Below are 24,676 nucleotides of genomic sequence, written 5' to 3' on the forward strand. Positions count from 1 at the left end.
AATCAATTACGATGTTAATTCAAGAAGCAATGTATTTGATTTTTTACACATTATGTAAATAATATTGAAACAGTGAGTTAGTTTCCAATTTCAATGATAAGAATATTAACGAGAGAATGTGAATTATATATATATATATATATATATATTATAATCGAAAAATGAAGATATTATAAATTAACGCAAAAAAAAATAGAAAACTTTGATGAAGAATTAGAACTTTACTTGATCTCTTATAAAATATTTTCTCGCTTGTACGTATCATATGCTAAAAACTAAATTTCAATAATGCAATTATAGCGAAAACGACAACCTCATCTCATTTCGAAACTTTCGTTTTGATCGTCGAATCAGAAGGACCGAAAAGGGAGAGGAAGAAAAAAAGGAAGAAAAAAAAGATCATAGACGGCATAGAGTTCCCGAAACAGTGGTATTGATCGGTTTTTCCCCGTTCTATGAAGCCTTCAACTCTTTCCGCGAAATCGTTCGCCTCGTAAACAGCTTGCTTTATCTATCGCCCTATGTGAAATCCATTCCGCCTCTGTCGCGCCGGCTTCACGTTGATAATGATTGAAGTCTCGCGAAAAAAAAAAGCTCGCCCGTCTGTCCGCTCTCGGCGGACTCCCTGCTCGACTGGGGGCTACTTTCGTGATGAGCGACAACTCTTGACGTTTGGTTACATGAGACATACGCTCGCTACGAAAACTCTGATCTTTCCTTCTGACAGCGCTGAGTGGTAGACTGTCAGAGAAGGATAATAGCTAATAGGATACAACTGATGCATAAAGTCTGAAATATTTTTAACTCGCCTGTTATATTTATATCGATGAAAACGAATCTTGGAATTAACAAAATTTTTCTTTAAATTTAATATCGAAATAAAAAAATCTTCCATTATCATGCACGACTTGTTATTCTAAAAAATTTATACTTTTCGGAAAATGCTTGTAAATGAAATTTTAATGTTGTAAGTTATCATTTCTCCATAATTCAGAAAAATTCTAATTTATATAATTCAGTTTTTTTATTTTATTTAGTTGAACTTAACCAAAATGATGTATGTAAATTAGATAGATAAATTCTGAGTCTTGCTAATATAAAATTGATTAAACGTTAATGATTATGAAGATCTGAATATTCTGGTCTGTCCAATATTGAATGCAATCCGATTATAAATATTTCTAATGATTTAAATATTAGGAACTCCTATCTCTCTTTTGAATAATAGAAATGGATTAATAAACGATGCCACAAATCGGCAACAAGGACTTTCAATCGATTGAATTCGTTGTGACAATATCGGAAAATGAGAGAGTGGAAACGTGGAGTTAATGAATAAATCAAAACGTAAACAGTGTGCTGGCAGCAAATCGCTCGCCAACAGGAAGGCGTGCGTTCGAAAATGATGTGATTCGTTTAGATACAGTCGCTGAAATCTGGAATGATATTTTTATCTTGCGTTAAGAAAACACCAGTAAGCAAGTTTACGATTATTTCACGTCTTCAAAGTTTATTTATGTATATATGTATCTCTTTGAGTATTAGAGAGATTCACATATTGCGAGGTATAAACACATTATACAAGTTAATGTTTCTTGTATCACAGGAACAAGAAAGATTAAATTTCTTTTTTTGAAAATAATCCACCGCACATGATCCCTCATGTAAACGTGTTCTCTTTCTCTGATCGAACACTGAACACAGAGAGTAAACCTTTTTAAAAGAAAAAGAACTTAAACTAAAAAAATATGACGATTAGTCTTATCTAAATAAATATTTTTTCATTATGCAAAATTATAATTTAATTAATTTGTTTGTTGTACTTTATGAGTCTTTCGATAACGAGATAAAAATGTGAGAATATATTATATAATTACATTTTTTATCGCGTATAGATATTTAATTATCGCAAAAGCGAGCGAATTATATCGTACATTACATGCCCGATGGATTTTGCCTCAACACACAATCGATTATTGCAATTATTGGCGATTACGCGAAATTTCAACGCTAATTAGTTTCGAGTGAGTTTACGTATGAATGCTTCAATGGTGCGTTGTTTCCTCTAATTACGCAATGTACGCGTAAAAGGAAACCTTAAGAACTTCCTTCTTCCTTTCATCCACCTGTTTTTGCAACACGAGAAAGATATCCGTTACCTTAGCTCTCAAGACTTTGGCGACATTAATCGGGCCAAATCATCTGGCAAATTAATGTCGTCATCGACTCGATCTTGTTATCCAAACTTGTTTGCCAATGCATGTCGGACTTCTATTCATAGGCGTCGTCTTCATTGCATTTTGAATCTATGACTAGTTTTGCAATCGCAATCTAACATAATAATAGCGGTTGAATTGAAGATAACATTATATCATAAATTTTTGCTCTTCAATTTTGAAAAATATTTTTATGCATCCGCGCGTAACATTTATATTTGTGTAGCTGTACATATAAAAGGAAAATTTTTAATTTTATAAAAAATAAAATATTTTATTATATTATCATATTTTAATTATATTTATCTTATCATGTTGATGTTTACAAAATATTATCCCACATTTTTTTCGTATTACATTATATTAACAATTACGTAATATAAAACTGTTATCTATCCGGTTAACGAACCGGAGTTGGTTTTCGAAGAATAGCGCCTATGTGACTGCTGCACGTAGTTACGCAAGAGAGTTTGTATTGTCGGTGACAAGGAAACGCGTGTAAGTGCTCTAAGACGAGATGACGTCGGATGAAATGGGATAGAACGGAATAGTGGCAGACTGCCGGGCGTCGCGACGCCCAGTATCGAACCGTACGCGGTATTATATCGTCAAATACTTGAGCGAGAGATTCAGCGAGAGAGAAAGAAAGAGAGAGAGAGAGAGAGAACACACTCGTGACACGTGGTGATTGTCCTGGCACGATCGTTACCATCACGATTTCTAGCATTCATAATCATTGACTACAGTTATATCGATAAGTCGAACGGCATAATCGCTTCCGATTCTCTGATACATTTTAACCAAATTTTATCAATGAAATCATATTACACGATTAATATAAAAATTAAATTATATATATATATGTATATAATTTTCAAATATATATTATAAGACACATGAATTTAATATAATATCTGTTAGATATTATAATTTGAAACATATATTGTGTCGATTAATTTGGATTACTCTCATGCTACTAATGACTAAAAAAAGATCTTATTCCCATATTTTTACATTCTTGTTTCTCGCTCGATAATTCGTGTCGTACACGAATGTCCCCACTGTTCGTCATGCTGTTCGACATCGAGTTGTTAAATCGCATCGGTTGATTGTCGCATGCCGTGTCTTTCATTCACGTCGACGATGAAGCGAGTACCGAATGCCAGAGACTGTGTGCTCGCTAGAATCGATAACACGCGACGGTCAAGCCGTGCGGAAACCAACCCGTCCTCGTACGACTCATCGATCGACACCTTCCGTTCCTCCGCCACCACCGGTCCCCCTTGGCACCGGGTCTTGCGGCCGGCCCTCCTCGAGGGGGTCGCAGTCCCCGGAAGCCCGGAACCGGCAAGACAGACCGGGGACAACCGCGTGCGCGTCGATGAATTTCGTTAGATACGCACGAACGCTCATTATCGAGACATTCGTTCTTCCGTGCTTGATGTATGTTGCTAGCCTCGGTGGACTTTTTTTTTACACTGCAAATATTGCCATGAAATATCGTGCGCGACAGACGATATCTTGGTTCTCTTTAACTGTTGACGAAATGTTGATGATATGCGACAAAAATAGACTAACGATGCGGAATTCGTGCTTGCGTTTGCGAAATTGTTATATGAAGACTAACATTACAATAACGAAATTCTGCCTCATTTAAATCGATTAATCGATTAATTTATATAGAAAAGATGATAGATAAAATTTGTATAATTAATGATAGATAAAATATCATCGTCTCACATCCGTAATATTTTTCAAGATATGTTTATTTTTTATTATTATTTTAATAAGAAAATTAGAGAAATTTAATTCACAAATATATTTACTAGTCAGAAATTTTCTCATAATTTTGATATTGTCGAGCAAAAATACTAATATTTGGAGATTTCTTCCTTTTTAGCGTTGATGTTTCCGATCTTTAATTATCTTGTCACTGCCATTATAAAAATGAGAAGACACCAACATGACACTGTTCTTTTCATAACGAGAGATGACATATTTATTTTATAATAGCATTGCGACCGTTCGTTCATTCTTGATATATCGTACTTATATTCCAGAAATAAGCGTTCAATGTTTGCGTTTACGTAACTCCAAGTAATGACTAAGGAAAAATAAATTCTGTTGATCTATTTTTGCGACCCCATTATGTTCGCCGGTTACTTCACAACATCGATGATATATGTGTCGCTTATCGTGGTGAACTGTGATCGATTGACGAGAAAATCTGGCCTTTCCTGCTCATCGAGATAGTTCACGATCGACTAGCCCGGGCATCGGAAATCACACGCCAGAAATCGTCGATCGGACGACGGCGTTTCGCGGCATCGGCGTGAAAAAGCGATGTCCGACACGTAAACCCCGTCGCCATGTTACGTTTGGCATTTGATTTTTCTGGCAGTGGATCTTCAAATTTTGCCGGTGCGACATAAGCGACCATCACCTCGCTCGTTCGATCTTCAAACGGTCAAGGTCGCGGCTCTAGTTGGTCGACGACTCGCCTCACGCTAGAGTAACCTCCTTTTCCATCGATATTTTCCTTTTTTTTCACGTCGACGGAGTAAAAAAAGCGAAAGTAGAAAAAAAAAAGACTAAAGCCATTAAATCTTATTATAGATACAGAAAAGTTCTTGCTCTCCTTCTCTTTAAACAACATATTTTTCTAAAACTTTGAAAATTTATTTACTTCTTTTTTAAAATAGTAAATCGCGAAAGTAAAGCTTCCTGATTTTTTTTTACGTGGCGTGAATATTATATTTTATATACAATTATTAATTAAACACGAAACAATGCAGTAGATATGCGATCAGTTTCCGTATAAAATTCAATTTTGCATTAAAGCTAATTGCATTCGCGGCATCGATTTAATGCGAAATGCTTGTTACGGTTGCGGCCCCATCAACAAGGTTACCTCTAATGAGAGCAATCCACAATAATCGTCCTCAGGTTTATAAATGCCACACCGAATTATCCATAGGCTAATTTCTTCTTCAATCATAGTGCTCTTGCACCGAGATATTCATATTTTCGATTTATCTACACCGAATAAAATAAAATAAATAAAAACAAACTGTCTTTCGATTTATTATACGATTGCTTTTCAATATAATATATGTGTGTAGGTATGTGCGTGTGTGTGTAGAAAGAGAGAGGGGGGAAATTTTTTGAATTATAAATTAAATGGAAACGCACAATGTGCACACGGAATTCTCAGGACATATTACAATGCATTCTCAGAAGGAAGCAATGGTATTATGCATGCAGGTATAACTTGGCATAGCTCATCTATGCTTGTCTGATGCTCAATATTTCAACGGCTGAAGAATCTGTCACGTCTATCCAATACAGTACATATATCGAGTAATATCAAGTACACATAGATACATAAACATGACATATGTCATCTTTCGCGCTGCACGGCATAAGAATATAATTTTATAGATTTTGCAATATTTATATATCGCCCACGTATATTTTCAGTTACCTAATTATCAATTTATAGCGCCTAATATTTCGCAAAATAATTAAAGATATTCTTTGCATTTTTTATTCTGAGATCCTATACATTTGATAGAAGAGAGAGTAACTGATGCGACGCATATACGACCGAAATTACAGTTTGTATTATATGCATATTGAAATTTATATATAGGATAGGATAAACCTAAAAAGCGTTTAGCGTAACATAGCGGGCCTCACGAGCATCGCGACCTCGCATTGAAAGACATTTAATCCTCAATTAAAGCACGCGGCCTCTTTATTAATATGATCGTTATAAAGTCGACCGTAATGATTGAATACTATGAATAAGTCAATACACACACATATAGAGCGTGAATTTTTTATTACCTTCCGCATGAATTACCTTCCAACACGCGTTGCATATACAACGATCATTTCACATTGTTGACCTAATACAATAACGCAATCGCTATGCACGTTATGTATACATGTTGAAAGAAGATTTATATTATGATATTGAATACAAAATTTATATTCAATGTATCGATGAAAGAGAATATTTTTCATAAAAGTTTGATTGATAAAATAGTGCCTTTAGTAGCTGTATTTATTTTCTTAATTCTGGAGACTTAAAGGAGTATAAACATTTTCTTCAGATACTCTTTTCGTATTAGCCTAAAAAAAATTTCTAAGCGTAAAGAGGACCGTTCTTGTTATGCATACTCGTTAATGAGAAACAGTCCAAGCTACTCTAGTGTGATACTCGTGCTCTGAAATCCCAAAGACAAACCAAGCGCACGTGGTCGGATAAGGGCAAGGTAACAAGGAAATGCATGGAATCCGTCAGTGTTACGTTCGCGTTGCGAACAATGACATTAACGCGACGTATCAATATTTGGCGGTACTCTAGATCGAGTATCTGTTCGTTTACCTAAATGAGATTAGACTATTTTCTACACTCGCGTGCGAATCTCTCATGCCAGTCACTCAAGTGTCGCGACTGCGATGCCAGGACATCTAAATCCGCGGCGTTCTATTTTTAATGGAGATGCCATCGTAATCCTCTCTGTCTCTCTCGTTGGTCTATGACGGGGAATTTTTATGGCATATCAAAGACTTGCTGCCTATATGAGATTATTATATAATGTTATATGTATACATATAAACATTTATTTAACTTAAAACAGAATATGAATAATTTTAAAGTAAATTTTTTTCTCGATAACGAAAAAAATATTTACTCTATATTTTCGGATCATTTTTACACGAGGAATTACTCTTTTTTAAATCATATTATGTTTTTTGATCCAATTTGTATAAGAATACTAAAACTTTACGTATGTGTGTACGTGTCACAAACGCTCAAAATTGAAAGAAAAATATTAATATTTCAATACGCGATGGAAATATCATATGCATACCTATCAGATTACTCGATCGAGCAATTAAATACGCATCACGAAATGATTCATTGATGCGAACAGGTGAAATATAAAATCATAATTGCGAGTCTCGCGTTATTTTTGTACTCGCATCGATTCTTGATGTGTAAAATATTTAAGTGCCAATCGCGAAACGCGGTACTATCGATCAATTTACATTCCATCGCAAAACCATCCCGACTATGTCGACTATTTGTCTCATGCTCATCGAGTCAGAGATATTTATTGGTACATTCGCAGATATTTCCCATTGTTGACAAACGCACATTGGCAAATAATTTCGCACGTTCAAAAATCGTTACGACAGCACAACGCGTTATTACAAGCATTTTTTTTTTTTAATTTTCTAAAATACACAGAATTTTGCAAATTAATCAAAAAAAAGTTTACAAAACTATAAATAATGTAGAATATTTAGAGTACACACGCGTTATAAACGCGTTATTACAAGCATTTTTTTTTTTAATTTTCTAAAATACACAGAATTTTGCAAATTAATCAAAAAAAGTTTACCAAACTATCAATAATAGTAGAATATTTAGAGTACACACGCGTTATATTTCATTTAAATTTATTATTATTTAAAATCTCATTAATTCGTCAATTAAACATGGCTATCTTAATATTATCATAACATTACTATCTTAAACACTGCAACATTTTAGTCATATTTTCTGAATTAGCTAGATAAGAAACTGAAGAAATTGAAACTCAGTGGAGATTCTGTATCACCGAGCCGACCCCTTTAATCCTCGCTTAATTAAAGGGATGAACGAGGCAGCGGCTTTATAATTCACTTATATCGTTTCTCTATCCCAATGGAAAAGGAAAGTAAACCCGTACTATGTTTTTGTTATTATTTGCCTCCGATAATTCATTTATTTTCAAATCAATTTTCCGATCGTTGAGGGGATAAAGATGAAAGCAAAAATAACCGTGAGAAATTAGAACGGATTTACTTACGTATATACGATTTACACACGTAAATTTTACGAAAAATTTGATGGAAGCTAGGAACATATCTCATTAGATACTGAATTTAATGTTATTAATTAAAATGTGTAGAAACAATTAGAAATTACAAAAATATTTCAAATGTTTTTTGCATAATTAGAAATCAAATTAAATTGCTATCATGTTTGAAGGCTGCACGATTGTAAAATTGCGAAATATATAACAGTAGTTATAATATTATAAATATTTTATATTTTATAATTAGTAACTTTTCTCTCGAGATAACAACAGCCGAATTCGAAAACTGCAAAGTATTACGATGTTATACAATAACATAATGGTGATAATAAATGCTGCACGAATGCATAACGATTGCATAACGTATAGATCGATTGTTTATTAAAAAAATAGACCCCCGTTTAAAAGAAACAACACAAGTTGCAAGAGATGCATTTTCTGCTCCATTCCCGAAATATCGTTGTCACCCAGGTGAGTATTAAAAGCCGTGGTCCACTTCGGCAAAGCGTGGGCGTGTCGTGGAGCTAATTAAACCGTCAGCTTTTGCGAGAGAAAGTGGCAGAGATAAAATTAAAGGGGAAGAAACAAGGATATATAGGGCCCGTTTCAGAGACAACAAAATTCGCGGAACCAAGTACTATTTTTGCGACAACTCGTAAGCCAGTTTACTTTACGAGGCGAGACACCGAGACAGATATTTTGTAGTGTGTTGCTCTCTCTCTCCCAAATGATGGTTCCCTACGAAACGCGTGAGAAACTCTCGTGTGTCTCCGTGATGTAAATATATCTACGATGTCTTCGTGCAGCCGCATTGTCGAGTTACGGAGCGCGTATCTTTAATGTTAGATATGCCGTAGATGGACTTTTAAATTGACATGTTAATCCATTGCCCTCGTGATTCGAGCTTTCTAGAATTAATCATTTGTGACAAGAAATTATTTTCAACAAAATTCTTATCGAAAAAATTGAGTTTTTTTTTTCTTTTTCCGTACTTTCTAATATTATTTGGATTCTTTTGTTTTTTTTTCGATATTTTTCTTGATACGACTTTCACGACATTATTTTTTGGTACGTTTCCTCTTTAATAATTAGATAGTCTCAATGAACGAAGGGGAAAATGGCATCCTAAATTTATGTCTGCCGAACTTTCGCCATCGTCTCTGGGATTAATGCTCGTTTCATCGGCGAAAGCAAGTTCATATATTGTGGTCTGTCGAGATCAGACTGGATGGAGTTGTTGTCGGTTTGACGAATCGCAACGATTCATAACCCGGCGTGTCAGGTGCATACGACATTGCAATTGACTGTTGGTTGTCGTTACTGCGGCGGGCTTCGCTTCTGTCGCGGACGTGGTGGCGATATCGTAAATTCAAGCATGTGTCATTAGCAACGAAACTAGCGTTCTGCTTTATTTCAAGTGTGTCTCGAAGCGTGCGGGAATGGAACGTGCACCAAAACTATTGTCATTGCATTACCCTGTATATTGCCAATGATAGGCTTGACAAGTATTATTGACGATGGATAACATGATTGATATAAATAATAATTAATTGGCTCTTATTTATTATTTTATAATCGCATAGATGTTTCTCTACAACTATCGTCAGATGAAACGTCATTAGTCGCTTGACAAACTAAAGTCGTTAAAGCACTTATCGGTTTATATAGGTGGAGAATGAATTAGGCAAATACTCAATATCTATTTAGAAAATAAACTTTTGTCTTGTTGCTGGTACACATATTTATTTTTTAATTAACTATTCTGTTTTCTTTACACAAGATATTTATTTAAAAAAATAATTTAGAAATGTTATTAAGAGAAAGAGACCGAATTATAAATAAGAATAATAACAGATGCGCTAAAAATAAAAACATTAGAATATTTAAGTTAATAAGATCTCTGCGATTTTTAAGCGGTGTTTAATAAAATGTAATTTTTTCGTATGTGAAGATTAATTGCGATTTAAATAAGGACGGAAGAAGGAAGGATTATAGCAAGCTCACGAGACACTAAGCGATCGGTCGCACAGCGTCTCGACGCCTTGGCGCCGTTCACATACAAACCACTACTCGTCTAATCGTGCACTATACACACTTCCGCTGAGTAAACTGCATTGTAAAATCGACTTTCCGATATTATATTGCAAACATTTTTCTTAATGTCTGTATTACTGCTTCAGAAAAGCTTGTGTTTTATATTATACACGTATGTCTAAAATATTATCGAGTAATCCAAAAATATTCTGTCTACTTCTATATATTTTATATGTATAATTTTTTAAAGTTGTACAATTTTATAAATATGTTTTTTATAGATGTATTTAGTCTCATTGTTATAATAAAATAACAAATAAAGATAAATATTACACTGTATATTTTTTATTAGGATTATTTTCATCAGGAAATACAATAGATCGAATCGAAGAAATTTTTTTAATTTATATATGTATTCAGTCATGTGCAGAAGCAATATGGCAGTTGTTCTCAACAGGATTCCGTTATAAAGTTACTGCAATTATTGCATAATATCTTACATAAGTAACCGAAGAGAAGTGATACGGATAATTATTCATCACCAGTCTCTCAGAATTTGCATGTCTCTGCTGAGAAAATACGAGAATTGTAAAAACAGAAGTAATAACGTTCCCATGCGTCTAAGACGACATCAGAGTAGAACGAAATTGCCCGACTGAGACAGGCGCCAGTTGGAGAAATAACGAGAATGTGGAAGGAAGAATAAAAGGGATAAAGGAAGAATGGATGTGAGTTGTGAGATAACTAGAGAGATTGGTGAAACACTACGAAAATTATTTTCCACGGGAATTTATGGCAATATTTTCATTTTATGATTACATCTCTTAATTCGTCCGACGTTGCTTAACGTTGTTTAGATCTCCGAAATTTATGTATTCTGCTTTGATTATGCTTTGTTACTTGAAATAAATTTTTATGTTTTCATATACAAAGCTAATCTTTTATCGCACGAATAATATTAATTCTAAGATTTTTATTAAATCTTTAATTATCTTATATTAGAAGAAGAAAATACTTTGAATAGAAATTACGTTCTCCATAAATGCTTACGTTTAATTCGAGAAATATGAGATACGCTTCAAATTATTCATTTGAAAAGATGCTCCCGATTTGCTTTGAGCGTTTATGATCAATTTTCGAAACGCTACATGTAATACATTTCGCAATAAATTGCAGTTGATAGACGCGAACTGCGTAATTCTACGAGATTTAGGACTGTTCACTTTTCGTTTGATTCGTCTGAAAAGCGCAGGGGAGCAACATTAAATGCGCTATGTTAAATGTATATTCGCTGTTAGAGTGCCGTATAAATTTGTGCTCGTGAAGTTTCGCAACGTTTCCGAGCGAACAAATTTATTTATCACGTGCTAAAGATCCGTTGCTCGATTTGCACGTGTCATTGAAAGATTGATTTAACAGCGATGTTAATGTCAAAATTCGCTACAATACGTGCCGAGAAATTAATAACTTCCGTGACGAAGTCACACGATGGCGGTTGCAGCTGTTAGATTTACAAATACATTCGTAAAACAATTATACAACGAATGTACTCTGTTGTCTTTCTTATTGGTATATTAGATTAGAGTTTTTTATAAATCATTTGATGTATATAATCGTGGATGCAAAAATTGTTTTTATTATATTATAGATTGCACAGGCAAAATTAGTATGCGTGAGATAAACAATGTACAATTCGTCCTTTCTGATAAGAAAAACGAGGATGTACAGATTCTAAAAGGATTGGCAATTATTCATTTGAGCACTTTTTGCGAACACGTAAAAGTTAGGAAGTAATATCGGCATTTTTGTAAAGTCGAATGTTTCTAGTACAAGCTGATTTTATCAACGTCCTTGCACGAAAGCGCCGAAGCACGAGCTCATAAAAATGGATATTTTTAGATAAGATTTTTGTAATGTGGTCCACGAGAGAAAAAGGGTTTTATTAATGCATAAAAATCTAAAAATATACCTAAATGTACCTGTACGGGTAGTTTACACGAAACCGCAAATGATTAAATGTTTATTCTCACTTCCTCCTTTGTTTATAAATTATGCAATACTTCGTGGAATATGATTATCTTTAAAAATTATATAATATATTACCAAATTATTAAGAACACTATTAGTGTGCTTTATTATCCATAATTTGTATGGATCGTTAATGATATTAACGATAAATAACAAGATGAATCCTTCATAAAACTCTTTACTAAAGTTAAAAACATTATATTCATTGAATGAACATCTAACATATTAACAATTTCAATAAAAAGAAACACTTATAAAAATAAAAGAGAAAAAGAAATATTGTAGAAATATAAAATATATCTTTATTGGAAATATTAGAAGCGTAATTATTTTGTACAATATTAAATTCTATAAGTTATATAAGCTATAGAGAAATCTATTATCATTAAAAACGGAAAATTCTCAAGCAATTCTGATTATTCCTTCGTGATCCTTCATGACTCAGCTTTCCATTTAGCCAGCACGCTTGCGTCTTCAGGAAGCGCAATAAGGAAATCAGAGTGCATTAAGTCGCGACCCCGTGCAACGAAGCGCAGAGCCGCGTATCGACAGTCATTCTCCTTTCGGATATACAGCTTCCGGCAAAAGGGGTGCAAAGGATCGATCGATAAAGAAAGCCGGCGGGGGAAAGGGAAGGGTTGGTGATGGTTGCCGCCGAAGGGTACGCCCGGCTTAGAGGGAAGTGAAATACATGAAGAGCTGCACTTTCGTAAATTCGTACGAATCACTTCCGTTCCGTCGCTAAATTTCGCCCTCGTCATATTTGCAGGCCTGAAACGAGACTCGGGGGTGACTCTGCTGGATTGATCGTACGCGGCAAAGTGGAGGACGAGCGCAACCCTTGAACCTAACAAGCAACTACAAGGAAGTCACTGGAAAAGTTGCATTAAAGGTACAGATGGAAGTCTTATGGTTTGTGAAATTTTCTTTAACGGAGATTCTTCCGATTTGTTTTTACGATTATACATATTTTTTACTGAACGGAAATATTAATGTACTAAGTAAAAGAGTATTTAGAGTAATTAATCGCTGAAAATGTGCATAATTATATAGTTTATATGTAACAAAGTACTAGATTTTTATTATTATAATTTTCTTTTTATGCTGTTGATTTAAATCATTATTGAACATTATTATCATTATTATAGAAATTAAGCTCAATTAAAACTTCGAATGCTATCCTCTTCTGTTCATCAATATCTGCTAATTAATTAAAACGTGCGTATATCTATTACAGCGTATGTCTAATTGCATTTAAATTGTGAAGCACATTCATCGATCGGTATATCTGACATTCATCATTTCCACAGTCGATCGAGGACAATCGACGATCCTAACGGCCTTTCGAGGATGTCGGAAATCGCGAAATGTCCCGTAAATAATTCACGAGTTCGGGCTAGAAATAATTGATGTCTTCCTTATGAGCGTTATATTCCGGCTTGAGTTTTTAGCGAAAGTAAATGACTTTGTGAACAATATTCCTTTATTCTAAAATTGGATGGATACATATGTAATACCAGCTTTCATTGGTCGATTAAAAATGCGGATAGTTTGAAAGTCCAAAAGATAATCCAATATTTACGGCGCGATGATATCTTGACAAGCAAATCAAAATTTTTTTGGAATAATGAGAAATTGGTGAAATAAGATTATTTTTTTTATATTTATTAATTCCTTACTTTTTAAATATGAAATTAATATAAAATTTTTCGCGAGGAATTTTGACCTAAATTATAATATATAATAAATATAGTAAATATATCTTTCAAATATTCTACGGAATTTATTCTATTGAGACTTGAAAGCTTGTTTCAACAAATGAAGTGTTATTATATAGAGACTCTCAGTTTATTATTCTGTCATTCTGATTCATATACCAATCGGTGACGGCTGTTAAGATTTCCTGTTAGGTTCGCGGCTAATGCGACTAAATAGAGGCCCGGACCGAAAAACAACCTAACGAACATACGGCGTCCCGCAGGAGATCCCTCTAGCAGAACGCATGTGGGTCGAGCCAGCACGCGTCTGTGTGGGGGAACACACAAAAGGCTGAGAAATGGTGAGCGAATTGCTCATTATCGAGTGGTCAGGATATGCGAGGGGCGACTAGGTCCCGTCGGGATTTCACAGGCGGCTTCAGGAAGTAGGCACGGTGGCCCCGTTTAAGGGAGCACGGGAGGGGGTGAATCCTCCCCCGCCGAAATTGCGGATTCGCCGAGGGCGAGAATGAATCGCGCGAAAATTGTCTCCACCCTCGTCACTCTCCATCCGCGCTTTCCCTCGGGGTCCTATCGGCTTTTCAAACCTTGCTTGTTCGTATCTTTTGTGAACCTTAAGGGCTGTCTAAGCTCTACGCGATTCTGGAAAGTGTAATCGCCGCTGATTGCGAACGCTTTGAAGGGTCCTATCAGAGAGTGTTAGCTGTGAGGGACTAAAAAATTGCGACATTATTTTTAGCGTTGTTACAGTTTTTCGGTCAGCATCATTAACGAATGATCAACATTGCATGGCAAATATTAGCATAACATTTATTAGATCACACATATTTTGCTTAATAAATTTATTTAAAAAATTTTTCCATTATTACATATTAAAAAGTTATGGAGTGAAGTTATAAATAAGATCTATATACGTGGAAAAATGGGAAGCGGTTTGAGCTAACAAATATTTTTAACTCAATTCTCGTAACATTTTCTACTGTCTCGAAAGCGAATCCCTAATTACAGTTAGGGGATGCTCCCTGCAAGGCACTTTGCACCTGTCCCTGAAGGGCGACTATGACAGGAGCGTGCTGTGCACGCCGGAAAAAAAAACTGTACAAGACACGCGCGTGTCAAGAAGAAAGAGCAAAAAACAACCGGGAGGCATCGGTACGTTAATACCTGTGTGACCCTCAATAAGCCATATTATTTGGTGTGCATTATGCGCGCGTGCGTGCGAACATGCGTGTATGTGCGTGTGTGTTGCGTGGAAGAAGGGCGCGCCATGTTGTCTGGCCACCCCGCATTGCGCCAATATATATATATATGAACTCGATGAAATCCCAGACGTAACCTACCCGCAGTATCAGTACGTCTTCAATTCTTTATCTCCTCGTTCTTCCTGCTCCGGTTTCCTTCTGGAATTATCGCCTCTCGATTCTTCCTAATCTTATGGGGTTTTCTTTTCGGTTAATACCGTGCTGCGTTTCGATTTTCGAAGTTTTGGCAAGGCTGAAGGGTCGGAAGAGAAATTGGACAAAGTTTCGTGATCAGCTTGATAATTTTGAGCAGTAAGTTCCGTTATTTGTTTTTACTGTGCGTACTTCTCGAAACCGTAGGACTATATGAAGCAAACTGAATCAAACTAATGGCCCATCGTTATTCTAGGCCTCTAAGCCATACACATTTTCAGAATAATAAACTACGATCGCGCGCGTATCAACATCTCTATCTCATTCGTAAATGCCAACAAACTAAAAGGAGATTCTTATAAATACACGCACAAATACACAAGTCCAATTATGTATGCATACGTATATACATTGGATTGCAATTATCGTTGTTCCTTTTATTAAAAGTTCAATCCAGTTCGAGTTCGGTTATCAAAATATATAAAAAAAGTTCGTTATATTTTAAAAAGTTATAACAGATGACACTTAATAAAATTTGAAATAAAATAAAATTATGATTTCATATTATTAAAAAAAAAATGTAGATAATGATGGTTAAAAAACAATTTCTCATATAAAGATAATATATATATCAAGATATATTATATATATATATATATCTTATATACGCAAAATACATAAATGAAGAAGTATCTGTAATACAGGTTTCTATCACATACAGAATTATATATATATAATTACTTTCATATCATATATATCTTGGAAATCAATTAAAAACAAAACTAAAAACTCGGGACGATAAGCTAGCAGTTACAATTAAATTTGTTTATTTTTTTGGAAAATATACGATTCTCTTGGCTTCACAATACTTTTTTATTCCTCCACTGCGTTGTTACTTCAAGCACGAAAATCGTAAAACGACGAAGAAAGAATGGTACCGCTGGTCTCTAATATATCTTACTTCGCCCCACGATGCACTCTTTATTGTTATAAATGAGCTCTCTTTTCTGCGACTTTTATAAGATTCTAGCAGCTTTCAAGAAACATTGGCGAATATTTTCTTTTGATAATCTTGATACATATCACAAATATTACAGCAATCATGTCATTACCTACATAGCGCAATATTTATTTGCTATACTGTTTTTCTAATACTATTGAAATCACGGGTCTTGTGGAAAGTATTGAGAAGATTTGTTCGTTATTTTTGTTTTTATAAATCCTGTGAGTTTTTCGTAAATTTTGCGAAAAGAGAGATATATATTAAATGATTGATTTAAGTATTAAATATTGATTACTTCGAAAAAAGAATTATATTTAGAATTAACATTAATATATATATTTGTACTTATAAAAAATATGTTCTTTTATTTATAAATTTAATAAACTTTTATACCTGGAGAGGCAAAAGAATTTACGAAATTAAATGATTTCTAGACTGCCTCATTACTTTTTTTTTCAATATTCATAAAACGTCATATCTATATGTTTTCACTGACTACCCTTAATGTGATGAGCAAGAGACGTAATAAATATGAAGTGCCACTTGATAGCGATCGTTGGATTCGTTACGCTCTTATTATTTCCGTGATACGTAAAACGTAGCGTTCCACTTAGGATAATGGAGATAGCCTTGACATCCTCGAGAAAAAAAGCTGTTCTCATGTATGTTAGTCTTTTCGCAATCCAACAACTTGAAGAAAGGAATATAAAGGAACAAAAAGATGCTCGAGTACTCAAAAGACTAAGTAACTCGATGTTCCATTCGGCACGTTATTTCGAAGTCTTTATGGCGCCCAACGAGAGATTAATTTGAATTTGTATTTACTTAAGATAGGCATCGTCGTTTGCTTCGTAAAACTCAATATATTAAATAACGATCGGCCTATCGATTGGAAAGTGTTCTTAGAAATTTACAATATTAATTTATTCAGGTAGTCGCGTTTTCCATTTGTTAGTATTTTTCCGTTACGAATGTGCTAATTGATGGAAGCACGTCAGCTACAATGCAACCGACTGAAATTATTAATTTGCTTATACGACCTCCCATAATTATGTTTCGAAGCTTCTCGAATTAAGTAGTCTTATATAGTACATTATATAGAACGTCATATGGGGGCAAGCCAGGTGTCGGCGTATCCGCGCGATCTACCTGCCCAGCACCTGCCTTCGCAGGAGGTACACTCGTGGAATCCATGTGAATCTAACCGTATATTGAAGCGTATATATACACGTTCTAAACAGAACAAGTTTGATTAGTTTTTGTATGATAAAATTACTGTTAATAATATTACATCTAATTGATTTTCAGAATATCAAGCGCAAAAGTTAAATTCGCAGCAAAGTTAAATTTATTTACATGTTTATCTGTAGTTTAAACATTTCGCAAAAGATAAATAAAACGAGCTTTACTAGTCGCTGCTTGAGTCGCTGCTACGTCAACTATCAAGTAGCAAACTTAATTTAATTTTGATGGAGACGTAGATGTAAGTTTCTTTTCTGATATAAGTCAAGAAATTTAAGTAGGTCGCAGAGAATAGTTGCAGTTATCTCGCGGCGTGGAATCATCCCGGTCTCTCCTCTTTCGTTCTCCTTCTCCCATGATCCTCCGCTTCTCGGAGCCAGGAAGAATGGGAGGCAAACGGGGCTTGAATTCATTATTTCCCATTTCCTCGTTCCCGAATAATTGCATTCGGCTCCACCGGACCGTAATTTCGTGCAGCCGACTCTTCCCGTACGTTTTCAGAGCACGTCATTCGGTATATTCGGACGTGTGTCTCCTCGCTGATCAAATTTCTGCCACCATCAATCAGGAGCGAGTCGGTCAATGACAATTAATTCCTACAGCGCAAACTATCTTCGCATTTAATGTCAATTTCTATCTAATGTCCTTTTCTATTTGTTTTCTTTGATTATCGCCAATTTTTATAGTAATAAAATCTTCATTTAATATTCTTCCAATTTTTGTTGTTTTTTCCTTATATACAATAAATATCTTCATAAAACTTATTAAGGTGCTTTCGGGATTTACTCGTCCCCCATCGAGAGTGCCTCAAAGGCAATAACATCATCACGCCGTATTCAATGTTGTCATAGCATCATTCATAAAATAGCACGCTGGTCTTCGGGGAAAGTCACCTGTTTCGCGTATTGCGTAATTGCGTATAGTTAATTAGTGCAGGATGATTCAGATAAAAGAAGAAAAACAGCTATCTTGAAAGAAAGCGAGGGTCGAGTCGCGACAAATTACATTTGATGAGCGGAAAAAAGGCTGCGTAACTTATTTACCTCGTCGATCCCACCCCGAGCGAGATCCGGAGAGCCGGCCATACATCTCGTCGCATTATCCGGAATTGTCTTCAGAAAGATGAGCGTCCGTGAAAATTTCGCTTGACGATCACGGAGACGACGGAGATCGTCTCTGATGAGAGCAGACAAGGCCGTTCGAGGCCGTGGCTCCCGCTGTCAAAGCGAAATCGTCGATTCCCCAGGGTGTTGCCACCGGCTGTTGCCACCAATTACCGTCTACGTTCATAAGGAAGGACGAAATGGTTCTTGACGAATCTCCTTTTGCCGGATACAATAAGATCACTGACGAGAATTATCGCGGTGCAGCTGCTTCCCCAGCAAATAATTACGCGACGCGTCTTTTGCGAGTCGCAGGACTTTTGCGTCTTGTTTACCAGAGAAATATATGACATGTCTTGTCATTTCTATGAGAATTCGTATAAGCTGTATTATTTCTACGTTGATTTTCTAATTTTTATCTTTATTAAATACTCATGAAATTTAGCTTTATGAGTATCATAAGAACAATTAAACACATCTTATTCATTTCGAATAACTTATAAAAATTGTTGCGGCATAAAAACACGATCTTTTCAAAATATTAATTTAATTTTATATTACGGTAACACAAGTACTTTTTCTCTTTCTATAATTTTTTCCTAGTGATCGGCGAAAGATCATCGAATAGACGACATACACGTTTTCGTCGTCTTGAGCAACAGGAACGTTCTTTATATTCGGGAGAGTACACCTGTCGCCAATCGTTACGCATCGTCTCGACAAAATTACTCATATCGCAGACGATGACTAATCGCATTAAAGAGGAAAATGGACGAAAAGGAAGGAGAAGGTGGGGAAGCGCGGGAGGGGAAAAAACTAAAAGAATCGTTGCAAATATATGTTTATCGGTTGGAAGAAGAAAAACTGCTCGTTCCTCTGGCGCCATTCCACGAGAAAGGAAAGAGAAATCGGCGACGTCAGGCGAGACGTCGGGCGACGTTGACGACGGCTGTTGCCTCATGTCGAGTCTTCGGAATAGCTTTCGTCATTTCACTCAACGCCTCTTTGTACCTTTTTTTCTCTAAACTCGACTCTGTAGTCGCGTAAGGTGTACAAAATCCCTGTTATTTTATAGCGGGCAAACGTTCTCCTCTCTCTTTGTCCGCGAATGACTTACTCTTGGCTTTATGAATCTTAGTTTCGCGTATCTCGTTCTAAATCGCCGAGAGCGTAATTAGCAATTGATAATATTAGCTGTTACAAATTTGTAACAATATTTATTCGCCGATATTAATATGTATGATAATTAGTTGACATTGATAAATATCCGTAACTATAGTGTTGCAATATCTCTTGGTTAGTGCAATGACTATCTCTCGCATGTGTCAAACAAAAATATTTAATTATCGATTAACAATATGATGTGATAATGCATACTATTAAAAATTGCAATGATTAGTAATAGGGCATGTTAGATTCTCGCGATTATTACGTGACAGTCGCAACAACGAGTTTATATAAGCGATCGGATATTGGCCACTTACACCGATAAATTATTTTCTTTCTACGCGCGATTTATGTACGCGACTCTCACTTAGTGCGTTTTTCGTTTTCATCTTTTCGCGTTCAACACGACACCGTAGATCCAGCGTGGGTGCGTCGAATTTATTCACGTTAAACGATCCGCGGTTTGTCTGGTCGGCGTCTGGCATCCCGTCCCGCTCGTAAAGTCACCAGAAAATAATCAAGATGTCTACTGAGCTTTGTCGAGAGTGAGATCACACGTTTCAACGATTATATCTTTTTTATAGCAGGACAGAAGTGTTTGGCGCCGTGCTTTTTCGATGATAAAAATGAAAATAGAAAAAAATCAAAGGAGTCCGCTTCAAGTTTCTTAAATTTTTAGCTAAAAATTTGAAAAAATGATTTTGTTCATAAGGGGAATATTTTCCTTCATAAAAGAATACATAACAGCGCGCTGAAAATTCATTCGAATTGTACTAGAATACTTTCATTAAAGACAATACAGATTATACGTTACAAGCGCGATAATTGCATAACGAAACCTTCGAAAGAATTTTACCGTTTGCAATAAAATAAGATATAAATCGCTAAAAGAGGTGTCGTGAAAAATATATGCGAAATCGATCGAGGAGTGGCTCAGGAGGAGCCGCATTTAAAATTGATCGACAGCTGCTGGGACCGGCTGGATACTTATGGCAGGAGCACGAACGGGAACGTCGTCGCGATCGAAGGACCTCGACTTACGTAAAGCCCTTTGCGCTCGATCGAATTTCCCGGCCGGCCACCCGGCGACGACGACGAAGGCGGCGGTCCGCACAGTTGTGCGCGCCTATTACGAGTCCGCTTTACGATCGCCTCGTAAACGTCCGGATCCGCGAAATTGATGGACCACTATACGCGACAGCCGAGCACATGCACACGCGCGCGCGCGCGCGCGTACGTGCTGTCGCACGAATAATCCATTCGATCTATATCGTTTCATGTTACCCTTAATGCGCCCTCGTATAAGGTCGATATCGCTATATGGATATTAATATCTGATGACAAAAGAAATTGAAAATAAAATTTAAAAAAAAATTAAATAGTTAGATATTATATCTTAGATATAATATCTAACTATTTAATTTTTTTTTATTTCATATTCAATTTCTTTTCAATTCATTTTCTTTCATATTCAATTTCATATTCAATTTATATATATGCAGAATATGAAAGAAATTTTAAGTGTCATAGATTGAAGCAATCTACGAGAGAGAGAGAGAGAGAGAGAGAGAGAGAGAAGATTCGTGATATAATGAAAATTATTTCTGGCAGGGTTAATGGTCAATGACGTGTACCAGGTGTTCAACTGTTTTCCATCGCGCCAAGCATGATGCAATATTTTCCTCTCGTTCGTAACTTTATATAAAGATGCATGAAAACGCTGTGCGTGTCGGGGAACCTATGCTCTTTATTCTTTCTCACTTCCAATCGGTTCAGAATAAAGTATTCATTTCATATATCAGTGTGGATACACATTTCGGTATAAAAAATATTTTACGTAGTAACGCAATGATTTAAATTGTCAGAGACTGTGTGCACGCGCTTGTACGAAAAAATCTCTCTCGAGTGTGCATTGTCCGCGGTCAGATTTGCAAAATCCGCAGTTTCGAACGCCGGGTTATCAAGGAAGTAGATGATATAACGCTAAAGCGTCAGCGTGTCGTGCGTTCGTTAGTCCCGCATAATATTCCCGTTCTCGTAGGCGGGTGATCCGCCGGAGTCCGATCCGATCCTTTAAATATCCTGGCGATTTCGCATTATTACTCGCGTTGTACTGTTACCCACGTATATACATCGCCGCATAACAGAATGTTACGATATTTCTGGGTTACGACCGAAATTTTGCGCGACGGTTTCGTATTTCATATTTAACGGAATTATGTGTGTGTGTGTGTGTGTGTGTGTGTGTGTGTGTGTATGTGTGTGCAATTTGCATTACCCGATGTAAAAGATGTGTGCATGTCGCACTGACTATTGTAAATTTATGACGTATACAAAAATCGTATTCCCGTGGGGTTCAGAACTGTGTTGCGCCAAGTTTGAACGTTTGTTCCCCTGAGATCTATTTGAAATAACATGTGAAATAACATTACGGATTATTATTACATTGCTGTTAAAACGCACAAATATCTCTTCAAAATGTGGCGCTTTCTCGAGTCGCGCTTGGCGCCTCGCGCGAATTCTTCCCTTTTTGTCGTTCTGGTACCTTTAATGCTGGCCATTTATCTCGGCTCTTTGGAAGATCAGAGCGGCGCTTATCGCTTAGACGGTGGCGCGAAGCAGAAATATTCGAGAGAGATGGAGAAATCGAGCGAAACGAAAAAGGGAAATATACGAAACACCTAGGCCTATTTTCGGTCCTCCTATCCTTCCTTCCTCCCCTCGCTTGTCCGTTTCTGTTATTTGTTGGCTACTCTTTGATTCTACTCCTTTGATTCTTATACGAAGCCTCATCCCTTGATTATAATCATCGTTTAAGTGATAAATGATGATAAATGATCAGACGATAATCTCTTGGGAATTATTGCGGGTCAAAGGATTTTATCATGCTTGAATAAAATTTTAAATTGGGAGTATCCTTCGGCGATGTCTCACACGCTACATGCACGAAACGACCTGGTTCCTTGAGCGAGATACAACGTGCGATCGATCGACCGCCTCAGGCGACCAAGAGTGCTCGAGAAAGAGTCGAATCGGCAGACCTTCGACTACGAAGAATCTGTACCAAATTATGTGGCTTTTCAGAAACGCGTATATTTTACAAAGATTTCGTATATACAATAATACGATATACTAAATTAAAATAAAAGTTTGTGTTATATAACCGACATTTAAAAATCAAATTTTCTACCGTTTGTTTTCGTGCCATTTTGCGGCAATGCGGTATGTTTTCTCTATTTTTGGTAAGGTATACCCAGACTCTTTCTCATTGCGCAAAGAAAGAGAAATGAAAAGGAGCAAACGGAAGCGACGTGTGTTAAAGAGTAGAACACAGTGTCAATAAACTGCGATATTTTTTCCTAAGAAAAATGTATTCGTCATGCACATGGAAAATGATCGACGAACAAATATATATAAATTTCACAAATTCAATTCGATTTCGATCGGTAACATCTATCGCCAAACGCGGAGGAGAGGAGTAAATATACTTGAAAATATGCGAATTGTGTCGCTTTATGTCACGTTGAAGGTGAAGGTAAAAAGTTTTAATAAGATCCTTGAATTGGAAATTTATCGCTCAATTTATGACAATTATTCTGTGATAATTATATTCTCTTTCATATTCACATTCCTGGAAGAGATACAGCTATTTTCTTAATTTTTATCAATAAACTTTTGGCACGTATCGTAATGTAGAAGAGATTAATAGAAGATATATAACAAGCATTCACATGAAAATAATGTGTGTATTATTGGAGCGATTAAATCGGTTGCGCGACTAGAATGGACCGTCACGTACGTGATGCACATTAACTCGAAACCATAGAGCAATATCCGTCCAATGTGTCGCACGTCAAATCTCGATTTCTCGGATAGAACCCGACATGACGGAGACGCGATACCTCGATACCGTCTCGCGTCGTCTCATGCCACGTCGCTGCGCGGATATTCCGCTAATTATAGATCGGCTGCCGTCGACGCTGCGGCGCGACGAGATCACGACGACCACACTTCGAAGGCTTGGACTTGAACCAATCCTGACCTTCCCTGCCGCTGTATGCCGTCGTGTGTCGACCTAGAAAATTGCGTGCGCCGTGTCCGGCGCACCGTAACAGACGCGGGCCATGTATAGTGTGTGATGTCGGACCGGATCACGAACGGATACTCGCTCGTTTTGCCGCCGCGCTACTTCCATATTCTGCATAATTAACACACGAGCCAAATGTCACAAGTGCCAAAGAAAATTGAGACAATCGATAGGGCAATCCATAACTTTCGACCTTAACGGAAAAAGATACCATATTCGTAAAAGAAACAATTATTGAAATTAAGATCATCTATTGTGAGATCTTCTTTATACGATCCTTTTGGGGGTTTGTTTTCGAAACAATTTCATGAATAAGGTTTCGATTGCAAGTATCGTATTATGTAAATACGAGTCGACGTAATAATAAAATATATCGATAATATGATGGAAAATAGAAATAAAATGCCTAGATCAAAGCTGATAAATGCATACAAGCGTTTCTTATAGCAGCATGATAGTTAGAATTAGGAGTTGATTAAGTATCCTTTGCAACTCCCACATTCTTGCTACCAGTTTTCTACGTTGATCTGGACTCTGTGTTCGATTATATCTCCAGTTCAAGCACGAGCAACTATCTAAAATTCGCTCGAGATTAAAATTTAATTTGCACGTGCTACGGTACAAGCTTAAAAGAAACCCGCTTCACCTTTACACTTCAGATGCGCTCCGAGGACTTATCGCTTTCCGGGATTAATATCTCGCGTCGCAATCTCTAATTATTAATCACTGCAACATTCAATTAAGCGGTTACCATCACACTTTGCGAATACGGAAGCCGAAACCAGAATCATATCGCGAGGAGGACCTC

At 36.2% G+C, this 24,676-nt stretch overlaps 1 protein-coding gene across 1 annotated transcript in view; it reads right to left on the minus strand.

The window, feature by feature from the left end:
* Positions 1 to 24,676, minus strand: part of LOC115239389 (protein kinase C-binding protein NELL1-like) — a 60,749-nt gene that overhangs the window by 20,264 nt on the left and 15,809 nt on the right. The window lies entirely within an intron of this gene.

The sequence above is a fragment of the Formica exsecta genome, unplaced genomic scaffold (genome assembly GCF_003651465.1).
Source record: "Formica exsecta isolate Colony F162 unplaced genomic scaffold, ASM365146v1 scaffold38, whole genome shotgun sequence".
Classification (NCBI taxonomy): domain Eukaryota; kingdom Metazoa; phylum Arthropoda; class Insecta; order Hymenoptera; family Formicidae; genus Formica; species Formica exsecta.